The sequence below is a fragment of the Amblyomma maculatum genome, chromosome 1 (genome assembly GCF_055883805.1).
Source record: "Amblyomma maculatum isolate TAMU_Amacu chromosome 1, ASM5588380v1, whole genome shotgun sequence".
Classification (NCBI taxonomy): Eukaryota; Metazoa; Arthropoda; class Arachnida; order Ixodida; family Ixodidae; genus Amblyomma; species Amblyomma maculatum.
The window spans coordinates 321272377-321285885 of NC_139344.1; the positions used below are offsets into that span (position 1 = coordinate 321272377).

General features: G+C 43.4%; 1 long non-coding RNA gene across 1 annotated transcript in view; it reads right to left on the reverse strand.

The window, feature by feature from the left end:
- Positions 1 to 13299, reverse strand: part of LOC146207251 (uncharacterized) — a 131378-nt gene extending 118079 nt beyond the window's left edge. The window contains exon 1 of the long non-coding RNA XR_014700204.1: positions 13082 to 13299. This is a non-coding gene — a long non-coding RNA (uncharacterized LOC146207251). The remainder of the gene's footprint in view (positions 1 to 13081) is intronic.
- Between the last annotated feature and the right edge of the window lie 210 nt (positions 13300 to 13509).

Genomic DNA, 13509 nt, shown 5'->3' on the forward strand with positions numbered 1-13509 from the left:
GAATGGATGGCGCGCAATTTGAAAGCACCAAAGACTTGGCTCGCTAGCGTTGTCAGTGGCATCAGTCAGTGGCTGCTATCGTTTAGCTGCGCAACGTTCCTATGGGTCCACGCGCTGCCTCTCGCGACCTCCCGATAACTTAATTGCTATCTTAGCTCCTCCTCCATTGCCACCTCTGTGTGGCCGCAATCAGAGCGCCGGATTGGCGGTGGTGGACCTCGATATGTGCACTGCCCGAGCCGAAACTCATATCCGGTGCCGTTCGCACTGTGAGCCGTCTGCCTAAATGTTGTCTGTAACTGTACGCACACATTTTGCTCGAATTCTTTGCCTCAATCTATCGAAAAGCTAAAACAGCTGATGAGCTGCGCTCAAGTTTCACATTAGGAGTAACATAATCATCGCCACTTTTTTCACGTGTTTATTTTTAGCCTTTTCGTTAGTCGTTTCTGTTTGCGGCTATACGCGATTTTGCTAGCCCAGTCTGGAAGAGCTTTTTTGTGCTTTGAGGAAATCGTGAAAATCTTCCATGTCTTTCTACGAAACTGTCTTCTCTTGGTACACGGGGTGTCAACGCTTTCGCCAGCGGCACTAGTATAAAAGGTGTATCCCGTTTATTTACGCGCCTCGTTATAATATACGACAAGGCACGTCTATCTTCATCTCATCCTCAAAAAACGCACCTAAAAGAACTAAAATCCGGATACTCGCAAATGCTGCCATCGGAAAGTGTCTCCCTGTATTTGGAAGTGACTTAGACAAAAAGACCTGAAGTATCAAGGCGGCACTTTTTTATTTTTTTACAGTGCCTACACAACTAGCATCTATCGTGTAACAGGCATAAACCAACATTTATATCGGCATCGTGGTATGTTAGTGACAATCTTCCTTTTATCTCCCTGAACAGACATCCTTGTCGCAGGCGTACCGCGCGTACCCCGCGTACTCCGCGTTCCCCGCGTTCCCCGCGTGGCTTAATGGTGAACAGTGGAAGTTCGCAACTCGATAACGCATTTATATTTTCATACCTTTAGAAATTAGCTATACCATGACTTCGCACGGACAATTTTTTGTCCTTTCATTAGCGCTGTCGGTTGAGAAATAAACAGCATAAGTAGGGTCTGGAGTCAACAAAAATGTAACATATAAAGTTGTAAAGTAGCAGTCATGTTCTTTTTAATGAATCATTGAAGGTCGCAGCCAGTGCTGCAATATTTCAGCGCTTTGTCACTTTCGCGCTAGTTGGGACATCGTAATTATTTCGTCAAAACCCTGAACTGCTCCGATTTGGTCTATGCACGCACGCAGGAAACATACCAGGAATGGCAATCCAAACACCATCAACACCCCACATTTCTTGCCGTTCATATTCTATGAGGCGAATGCCTCACTGATGCTATAGTTAACAGGCGACAGAGGCGGCTTAGGGGAAACTAGGGTATAAAAATGTCATGCTTCCTGCAGCCCTCCTGATATTTTCTTTTTTTTATTTTGAAGAATCACTCGAACACTCTCGCCATCAAAGAAGAGGACAAATTTCTACAAACAAAAATAAAAAGCACAAAAAGTATTCTTATCGAGATTATGTCTTTATTGCGGACAGCATGACCCCTCTGATGCGTCACTGCTGAACCCCCTCCTTCCCTTCGCTCTTTCTCTGGGACGAATATATAGTGCTTTGAAGCCCCATTTAAAAGCATTATAAATGCGCATATGTATGTGCGTCCGCTCGAGTGGGTACCGGAAGCAAGAGATCTCTCTCCCGCCTCATGATCCCCCCACCTAAGTCTTTGTGGTACATCATTGCCCTTTCTCATCCCCCCCTCCCCTCCCCTCCCTCTTTTTGCTTTCATCCCTTCAACACATCCATTACTCACGATCAAAAGGTTCTGCTTCCTTTTGGCGATCTAGATGCCTCCGACAGATAAGAAAAATCTTTCCGCCCGCCTTTGTGTTTACCATATAGCAAGCTCCATAAACCCGACCGCGAATGCTGCATCGTTTCAAGGATTTTTTACTTTCTGTCTCCTCCCTTAAAACACGAAGGCGCTCCATGTGCACTTCCTTCACCATGTATTTGTATTCTTTGTGCAGTTTCTGTCTTTCGTTTTCGTCTTTGAACATCCTCGCTTGCGTATACCCTGCTTAGTACGCTTCGTTAGTTGTTCGATAGCCTTTATTCTTCTCAAGTGCACGTGCGTTCCAGAGAGACCACTCTTAAAGTTGTGACCTTCTTCTGAGAAGAGACGACGTGGCGTCTACAATTTTCTTCACGGAATTTGGCAAGTCGCCTCTGCGATGACGAAGAAGTGGAAAGTGTCGCTATCGCCTGAAATATAAATGATCTTGAACTGCATTAAAGAAAACAGAGATGTTAGCGCCATCCTCAGACACGAGGAGGAATTGCCTCTCATGCTGCTCCACTATTGTCGAAAATGTATGCCCACAGTGAACTGACTTTCACTCTCTTTATTTTCCTTTTGACACTCTGCGTGCTGCGACATTTTGCCCTGAGTTGCACAATGCTCTCAGTATGTCTTCTCGCAAGATGTATAGTCAGTTCTTGGCAGTTCTCGAATTCCATTAATGTGACTTGTTGGCCTCTGTCTTGTATTAGTTAAATGTGTTATAACTGAGCATCAAATTTCTGTCTTTTGTCGACGTCACATGTCCCCCGGAGTCGGCAAGGAAGGAGCCTAGGGACGAAGTAGAACGCCAAACTAGGATTTCTGTTGGCATTCTTTACTCTAGGTTTGCGTTCATAAACGCGCCTAGCACATGTGTTTACATTCTTGATTCTAAATATTGTTCATTACCTCAACACCACTGCGTCATCACTGCGTACTAATAACTAGTGCCGAGCACACCAATCACAGGAAAGTTGCGAGAAAAAAGCGGCGAGAAATTTAAGCTCTGCCTTTGTGTTTATGACGCGAAAGCGTTACCCGTCTGCCGGTTCCCCTTGCGAGTCCTCGTTAGTGTTCAATTTAATTTGTTACTCTCTTACACAGTAGCCTTTTAATTTTACTCTATTATCCCACACATACTCATTACCACACACTGGTAAGATACCCCATTATGCGAAAGAACACCCGACATTAGAAATAAATTCCCACTTGGGCCAAGCCGTATGAATGTGCCTGCGTGGCATCGAGGCAGCCTGTCCAGCATGGGATTTAAGGCTCCTGGAATGCACTGTTCCCATTTCGCCCCTCCATCTTAAAGTTGAACCCAGAGTTTTTCAGTGCCTGTCAATGCGGCCTTGCCATGGGTTCTCGTCGCGTCACACAACCGGACGAACAGGACACTGCACGACCGTGCCACCTGTCAACTACCACCTGCCAGAGCCATGCCAGTGATTTTTCGCACGAAACGTCGACAACATCGACGTCGGGCTGTCTGGAGAGCGCGACCTTTTAAAGCTATCTTGTTAAAATTGTTTACGGAGCTAATTGAAGGAGCCAACAGTCTACAATGCAAAGCAGAAGGAAAAGCAACGCGCCACCATCGGCGCGTTGTTCTTCCTTCCGTTTTGCATTTATATTATTTCCCCCTGCAATCATCAATGGGCTGATTCTTGTATAATTAACTACAATACACTAAAATATAATAATAATAATAATAATAATAATAATAATAATAATAATAATAATAATAATAATAATAATAATAATAATAATAATAATAATAATAATAATAATAATAATAATAATAATAATAATAATAATAATAATAATAATGATAACCCCATACGTTTACTGTGGAATCGTAGACTTTTTGCTCCTTTAATTGCATCATAACGAGCTCCTCATTCCCCCTTCAATTTTCTGCTGACGGTGCTAACAAGCATATGAACCATAAGTTGCACGGCACTTCCAAAAAGGCGACAAGGAAGTATTGCGAAATTCACTTAGTCAACATGTACATAAGAGATAGCAGTCTGCCCATAGATACACCATATCTAAGAACGTATGCGGGGACCTGTCTTGATGTCTCCAGTGGAAGCATATAATACGTCGCAGAATTGCTTTCGAGTAACATAAACTATTAAATCAAATAAGGCTTCTTGCTCTGGAGTTTGTCGTCACTTTGATGGAAGGGTCTTGAGTCGTATTCGATTACCCCCGTCTATGTTTCGAGCTTTAAAGTGGGAAAGATGTCATTTCAATTCGCTAACTACATCTCAACAGGAGCGCGACCAAATAACTTCTAAAGCAGCAGGCCATCAGGGACATTTTAAGGGTTGGTTTTCCTTCTTTCCAGATTTCTTCAACTAATGTTTCTTCTTTTTCCTCTTCTCTACCTTCCGTAATAATCTCTTTCCATGCAACGGCTCTGGTGCTGTGAATTCTTATGATGCTAAAGCGATGAGTCGTTCCCGTGATTTCTCACGCAAAATAAGGAAACATAGGTCGCCACAGCTGACACTAAATATTTTATCTTCCCTTTCGTGAACGGCCTTCGTTTTACATTTATTTTTTTTTTATTTATTTGGTTATTATCAGGGCGGTAGAGGCGTTACATTGTCCTCCAAATGAGATTTTTGCATCTTGCATTTATTCAGCCTGATGCGGACTGTTGAACTGGCCACAGTAAGTGATAGATGGGGTTAATTGGAGAGAGATGTAGCAGAGGATTTTGGTCTCAAGTGAACCACAAGTAATTCTAATGACCATGTTGATGCACTCTGTCGGTCATATGCCTGTTTGCTGTACCTTCCTAGCGCTGTGGGATCTGAGTGCGTATAGAATAACACCGATTGGTCATATTAATCCGTAGCTTAGTCATACGGTAACCACACCTTTCACCCTGATTTCAAACTATTCGTTACCGTTTCCCTCAAGCTCGTGCTTGACGCTTTCAGAGAATGATATAAGGCAAGGTAATATTACGTAGACCCATGCACAGTCAACTGATTTACTCGAATGCAGCAGCCAGCCAAGGCACATTTAAATCTTAGCACACAACATAAGGCCGGATAATCAGTGCTTCTTAATGCGAGAGCTTTTTGGAGTTACTCCAGCCACAATCAAACCCAAGTCGGTATTATTTCCCGAATCATGCCTAGTTGATCACGTAATCTTCTATGGCTATTGGCGTTTTATCCTATCCTGAATATATTAAAAATAGTTATTATTTTATTGCCCTTAGTGTGCCATCGATCAAACTGATTCAATTGAAATGGTGCTATTTTTCACCTCTCCGTTCAACGTACTTCAATATTGTGAAGAAGCAGTTCCTAATTGTCGGCAGCAAACATATTCCATAACAAATGTAGTCAATTACAAAACAAGTACAGCTAAATCAATTATTTTTCTGTGCTTATGAACTGCTTCGTTGCAGAATATATCCCGAGGCCATGCATATAGCGCGCTCTGGCTCTATAGCCTGGGGAGCTTTGTTTAGATCTTAGGTTTGATCCTCCGGCTGCGACTGCTTCAATTGTGCCGCCTCTGCATGTGTGCTCCTCACGGCGATGCCGTCGACTGCAAATTTACTATGCTAAATATCTATGCGAATTGCGGTACCTACTGGAATCGTATTTCAGTGTTCGAGCGTGATATTGAATCAGAAAACGATTGGCAGCGCAAGTTTGAAACCTGCTCTACACAATACGCTGGTATTGCCACATGGTTCAAGCACGTTTCTCTGATGCATGAGTGCTTGAATATTCCGGCGGGGTGTGAATAGTTGAAATGTTTTCCTAACGGCTCGTTTCTCACCAAGATCGAGCAAATAGGTGTAAAGAGGGATCAGCATAAACGTTCGTGTTTGTCTTGCAAGTCACACAAATGTTCCCCACCATTTTTGTTGCATAATCAGCGCCGGTGTTCCCAGCGGGCTGCAGCAGCATGTTTTACGACGTCAAAGATAATAATAATAATAATAATAATGAGGGAACCTTTGCTCGAGCTTTTCTATTCTGCTCGTCGATATTTTGCACACTATGCCGCTGGCTACAACAACTTTACCTATGTAACAGTCTATTCAGAAAAGGTTGTATAGAAATCACATAGTGTGAGGAAACTTACATGGTCCGTTCCCAACATCGCAGGTACTCTGAATTGGCTCCTACCGTTTCAGAGCCTACTTCGCTACATATGAACAACGAGTATGCACACTAGAAAAAATTGCAGTCGCTTCTGAGCCATGCTTACCTATTTATTTATTTTATTTTTTTAACTCTTCTTCGGGTGTGTCTGTAGGAACATTTCCAGCGCAGAGGATACAGGCTACGATGCGGTAGAGAGAGAATTCTAGTAGATGTGCTTAGAGTCCGTGAGCTTGAAAGCTTGTTGATAGTAGTAGTATATACCAACAGTGTAAATTTGCTGTATACAATAATGTATAAAATGAGATCGCGATGCGGGGAGAAACAGCGTGTTGGTGCGCTTGCGCTTTCGAGATTGACTGCGTCTATGTTTGCGTCTGTGTGCTTCCCTGTGTGTGGCTGGTGCCCCATTTTAATGCACAGTATGGGGTAAGGCAACTGAAGCTGAGCTCTGCTCTAGAAAATAGATTTCCATTAAATTACGGCATAAATACCTTAGCACGACGCGCCTTAAACACTGCATGAAACGCGCAGAGTCTCAGCATCAGCATTTGCAGTGAAATGCGGCACACTGTAATTTCAGTTAGTGGCTGAGTTGTTTTTGACTTTTTCTTAATTTTTCCTTGTACCAAAGGCAATGGGATCTTTTTACTTACACAGGCAGGTCTGACACCCTATCCACCGATATCTTTTTTTTTTTTTTTTTTTAGAATATTTCACCGCTGCCCATCTGCCACAGGAAACTGGCGCGACATACGCAGAGCAATTCCTGTTTATTTGCCCGGGCACTTCAGCCAAGTCTCTAGAGATGGCCCACCTGATTTTTTTTTTTTTTTTTTTTACCACCGATACACTTGTACATAAAGCATTGGAGCTCTATTTGGCACGCATGCATTTTCAAATACGGCACATTGTAAAACCGATTAACCTGTATTATTACGCATCCAATGTCAATCCAACGTCAAAAACATCCACTGTCCATACAGCTGCGCTGTATAGACGAGTTGTTGATCTCGTATTTTGAAACAAGATTGCGAGATTCGATAAAGGCAAATACTAGGTTCGAGTATATTGCGTTTGAAATAATCAGTATGGTGTTCGTGAGGGCCATCGGGCTATTACTGGCTATAAAAAAAGAAAAATTGCTGAAAAGAGTTCAGTAACACTGCCTAATTGCTAAATCGATGGTTAGAAAACTTGTGTCCTAGCCGGTTGAAACTTCCTCGCAATACTAAACCAAGTTTTGATTGATTGATTGAATCTCCTTTATTGAATGGGAAGGCTCATGGCCATGGATGGGGATAAAGGGGAGTAGACATAATCTTCATTGTTTATTTAGGTCGTCACTCGAATCACATTGCTCTAACCAGGCCACTAAGCGAGCCATACTTGGCAAATATCATCTGTGTGTTTGCATCAGTTTCTAGAAGGGAACGGTAGTTCAGGCGGTAGGGTTCGATCTCGGGGCGTCCAGTAGAAAAAGCAGGGCATTCCCAAAGTAAATGAGATATGCCGCCGCAGGTTAGAGTCGTACAGTGGGGGCCAAGTTTTGAGGTTTAAATTTAGAGTGTAACTGCTCCCTGCACTTCCAGGATATTGCTTCCCTCTGTCACATCCGTAAATAACTCGTCCTGATCACAACTCCTCCGCCGTCCACATCTTGAGTGATTAAATTATTAGATAACAGATCCTACAGCCAATAATCTATTCAATTCTTTTTTGTCCTTTCCGCTGCAGTCGAATCCCTGATACTTTCTGATGTGTGTGTATGTGGGGGGGGAAAGCTCCGGGCGTACCATTTGCGAACGCATCTTCTTCCATTGCCCTGCCTGCACGTACGCAACATTAGAAACACCATAATATAGTGCACAAAAGGTCCGCTATAAATGTTTATCGGTTGTGAAAAAGCATCCCGGGGTCTTGCTGGGATGTAGTCATTCCATTTAAGACACAGGCAGTCCGTCACTGCAAAATCGCGTTTTGTTGCTATCCTCTACACACGTGCTTCAGGAATACCTTCAACTTAAAAAAATCAGGGAGTACATCGATCAGCATGAGGCAATCAGGGCTCACACATTGTTACTTCAACTTCACTGCTTAAGGACACCTTTCCCATGGTAATACTGTCAGCCTACTGGCAATAGTCCCATTGTTACCTTGGCGGTGCCAGTTGCACATCTGTCTCAAGAGTGCACAATATACACCAATGCATTACACACGCCACAGCTAGTATTTTCCGCTGTCGGCAGTCCCTGGCATCCTAATCTCAACCCTCGCAGGGTATATATAGCGCGGGTACGTGTATCCTCTGGGAATATTGCCACATTCAATATTTTTACTCACGATCCACGTAATTATCACCCATTTCACTTACTTCTGTCCCATGTAAAGTTCTTGAGCACGTTATATTTAGTCACGTTGTTAACTTCTTAGAATCTAATCAGTTCTTTACTCCAAAGCAGCGTGGATTTTGCAAATTCTTTTCGTATGAAACACAGTTAGTGACCTTTACTAATGACCTTCATATCTCTCTGGATTCATAACAGATTGCCTATTCTTAGATTTCTCAAAAGCCTTTCATAAAGTTAGCCGTTGTTTTTTGCTTTTAAAACTGAGCCAACTTAACCTTGATCATAACATACTCAACTGGATTCGTGCCTTCCTTAGTAACCGCACTAAATTCGTCTGTGTAAACAATCACGACTCACAATCACGACTCACAATCAACCCCTGTGCATTCAGGCGTGCCACAAGGATCGGTTCTTGGGCCATTATTATTTTTGATCAACATAAATGACTTGCCTCTTAACATCTCATCTAATATCTGCTTGTTTGCCGACGACTGCGTAATTTATAGAGTAATTAATAACACGAATGGCACTGCATGCCTACAAACTGATTTAAAAAAAAATATATGACTGGTATAAATCATGGAAGATCGAATTAAACACAACTAAATGCAAATGCATTTAGATGTGTTTAACCACAAACAGATCCAGACTGCTTTCTTGTTAGTACTCGTCTCGAATCGATATCATCCTACAAATACCTTGGCATTAACATATCTTATAATCTTTCTTGGAATTTTCACATCAAGCACATCACTCCATGCCCTGCTGTCAGGGTCGAACGCGAGTCATATGGATAAACAGTCGAGCGCCCTAACTCGTGGGCCACCAACGCGGGAGGGCAGACAATATATACATAATCTACCATAATGCAACTAGTTGTCTTAGCATAGAGGGTACGCTTATATTAGCGCCTCTTACCAGCTCTTAACGTTGCCCAGAAGTTCAACTATACCGACATTATTTGTTCACTTGTGACAAGGTAACGAACTAAACAGTCGAAATTAAAGAATGACAATATTCTTAAGAGTGAATATGTTCGTTATTATCGGACAGATAACAATTATTCAGTTCACACTGATAATATAGCGTCGCGAATCGGAAATAGAAGCCTCTAATGAGGTGAACATTGCCGCATTAAGAAATAATCGTATTTGGGGGCCTCCAGAACCGGCAGACGTACGCGTTTGTTTTTGTTTTTGTTTTCAATATCTTTAACCGCCTTCGTCGTTATCTCTTCCCACCAGGCTTAAAAGAAAGCTTCCTATCAGAAGTTAATAGAAGAATGCGTCGCTACTAGCCCACCTGGGCACTGTGACAACGAAATCTTCAAAGGCACACGCTGCCTTCATAAGTGCGTGTTAAAGAAAAGCATAAAAGCCAAGATGGGAAAACGTAATCCCTTCTGTTAATGGAAACATCCGAGCTAAGGCTCTGATATGTATTGATTACGCCAGACCTCGAAGGCAGCATCGGACACTTGTGATAGCGACACGATCCAGGGAAACAAACTTAATGTAAAGGGACGTGTTTCCCTTCCTCTCTTTTTCCCGGATAATAATGAACATGGGCTGGCACATATCTCCAGGTCAACATGGTCCTCTTCCTGTCACGTACGCATGCTATAAGGGCCGTTACAATAGGATTTCGTGAAGGCAAAAAAAAAAAAGAAACAAGGCGAACGAAGCTCCGCTGTCCGACGTTTTCGTGCAGGGATTGGCTCACATCCTGGGGGTAAGCGTTATTCTCGTATTGGCATCGGTTCCTCTTGCTTTTAATTTATTTCGGTATTTCCTTTCGGCCTCCACTCCTTTTAGTTTTCCCATTTTTTTCTCGTACTTGGCTGTCGAGCATGTAGATTGCAAAATGAGACGAAACAACGCTGGCCTGCAGATTTTCCGAACCATGTTACGCATTGAGATTCAGAACGCAAAACGCGCTTTCCACGTAATTTCCTACATAGCGCAATTTCCAGATGGAGGGCGTCTTCATTTTGCAGCAACGCATCTGCTTTTTCTTCGTCTGTTTTCTCTTGTTTCTTTTTTCCTCTTTCCAACTACAGGCGCATGTGCTAGCCAACGTTTCTAGCTAGCATGCCCACCTGCGTACATGATGTAGAATCTCTAATGCAGAATGTTGCCTCTCCGTTTTCAGGCCTCGAAGAGCTCAATGCATTTTGACAATATCCAATTTAGTTTTTTCGTTGCGCAAAGAAAATCAAATACCTCAAGAATGTCGGTTGTGGCACTCTTCAACGCCGCCGCCAATATAAACCCAATTTTGGGGGAAAATTGCCGAACAGGGATTTGTCGCATGCGTCCTTCGTTCGGAGATTTGTTCCTCTACGTGTCTCCCTGAAGAAAATAGTGAGTGGTGTGGGTGTATGAACATAGCTTATTAAATTTACTGGATTGCCGATGCAGCCGTGAGGTTGGCCAAGTCAACATGATATGTAAGAGGCGGGAAAAGTGATTTGTTCTTTATCGCAGTGGGGCTATTGCAAAGAAGCGTGAAGTCAACAGTGATCTCTAGCCTGAGGTATAAATTGCAAATCATTACCAGTGCTCACCAGAAAAGCAACCAATACTGAGAACACAAAAAGGAGCAATGTCCTGGTTTAATTGTGAAGAAAATGCGATCAGAAAACTCATTTTCTTTTTGAGCGCATGTGCGTTTAGCTACTCGCTCATACGTGCACCATGTATAACGTCAGATGCGTGTCATTTTTGATCAGATACGGGGGGGCAATGCGGATACTTCTGAGACATGGCCGACTGGAAATCGGAGTTAATATTTAATCGAGTTCCTCCTTAATAAAATTCCTGTTTGGATGCCCGACTGCATGCCGACAATTAAATGTATTTTTCATATGCAAACGTCTACCTATGCCCTTTAGTTGCGTTTACGAGGAAGAGTCGGCAAAGTCGCAATATACCGTATACTGGCCAGAAAAACAAACAGAGCGTTTATTTCTCGACCCAATTAGAATTGTTAATGCTTAAATTATTTTCTGATTTCAGCAGTTCCAGCGTATCTCATGGCACGCATAGTTGACCGCCTAATATTGTTAAGGGCAAAAATTCACCTATACCCTATTGTGCTTACATAGATGCTATGCAACTCAAGCATTAGGGATCAGTTAAGGACATGCGATTCATTTTATTATAACTCCCTGACATTGACAATGATATACATAGCAAAGACACACGACGCTGCTATGTGCTATCTCGTGCCGCTATCCCTTTTCTGGAAGTTGCTGTGTGAGCAATGCATAGGCGCGAGGACGGAAGTAGCCATGTGAATGAGCTATTTTTGTCGAGTACTGTCAGCTACACATCAATAATCAACACGAGAACTAAATAACTATCACATAAGGAAGGATATATTAGTGACTGCTAGCAAAACACAAGACAGGTTGACCAACACTTTTCATCTGCAGTCTTCGTGCCGTCAAAGTAAAATGTTGGCGCTAATATTCAGCATCGCTCGGTAGGGATTCAATTGCCCTCCCGCGTTATATTTTTTTGCTTACAGTACGTCCTGTGATCGCAGCGGACACTTGTCACCATCATCGGTCTTTCCGTATGACAAACTTCGACCTAACGCAGAGCAGTTTAAGCCATTTCGTGCACTGAGTGATTGTATTTCCAGGCAGCGTGAAATCACGAACGGCACTGTCGCCGGCCCTTTCGCATCCTTCAGACAGCCTAGCGTAGGGCGTGGCAGCTTATCAGTCCTAAACGAGAGATCATTGAGACGGCAGACTGCGCCAGAGCCTAATAAAAGTGTAGAGCCCAGGGGATCTGCTTCTGAGCCGTATCGTGGCGCTAATTTAGTATTAGTGGAGAGCCTTTTCATTGGAGAGGGTAAGAACTAAAATCTTCTTATGATCAAGAGATACGGAACATCGGAAGTACACGGTCGTCCACTTCTACCTTGAACACCGCTCTGCGTGGCCAGCGCTCCGCGGAGCACTGGCCACGCAGAGCGGTGTTCAAGGTAGAAGTGGACGACCATGTACATTAGAAGCCGCACGAAGTGGCTCAGAGGCAGACCCCTTGGGCTCGACACTTTTGAGAACGACTGTACACTGGTAGCGAATCTCCATAGGCGCCCATACGTTCAAAACATATGCGGCTCATGGGCGCTCCGGTGACCCCTAATTTTTGAAGGGAGGGGGAAGGTAGCTATTGTTTGTGACTTTGAATGAGATCAGGACTACGCATAATATTGTCGCGAATTATGAAGTGCCATTTTGTTTTTGGATTCACCGTACCGTATTTTTGGGGCTTTCATTTTGAAGGGGGCCTCTTAACACGCGCCAACCTTTGACATTCAATTTAGCCCGTATGCTACTCTTTGAGCATAGTGACAATCAAACCTGGCCAAAAAGACGGCACAGGAAGGGAGAAAATCAACACCTCTATAAAAAGGACAGACTCAGCATACGTACAGTACTTACAGTATGACATGTACAGCGCTGGCATAACCGCGCAGTTTGCAATATACTGTCGAACCAGTATGGTTCGTATGTATTTGTGCTCTGTTATATCCACCACACAAAACAATTATCAATTAAGCATACCACCAACATGTGCAAACAAAATCAGCACCGAACAGCACATAGAAGTGAATAATGCGTATACATGTAGCAGACTACACGTGCAGCAGGGCAGCTCACCTGTGAACGTTCAACGGGAAACAACGTAATGTGACACCGAAGGTACAGTCCTCGATGTTGCGCGGTGCATCAGTCCTCTGCATGCCGGCAGGCCACTTTTAGAAGTGCCAAGCGCTTTGAAAGAAACGAAAAGCGTGCCACGATGGCGAAACAAGACTTAGCGCTGGCCGCACGTTGAACGAGAAGACGATGGACTTAGAAAACTGGGAAGCATCTTACCACATAGCAACGACTGAGAAGCTACTTGGATACATGACGAACACTTCGCGACCAGCACATTTTGAGAAAAGCGAGATAACTTCGTGCCATTCCTGAGAACGCCAGCGCAGATAGGGTGACTGCAGCGATAAGGAACCGCTTCGTTGCTTCCATCGCATGCACCTAGCAAAACCTGCAAAGTCTCACCAAGGCCGATGGAACATTAGACG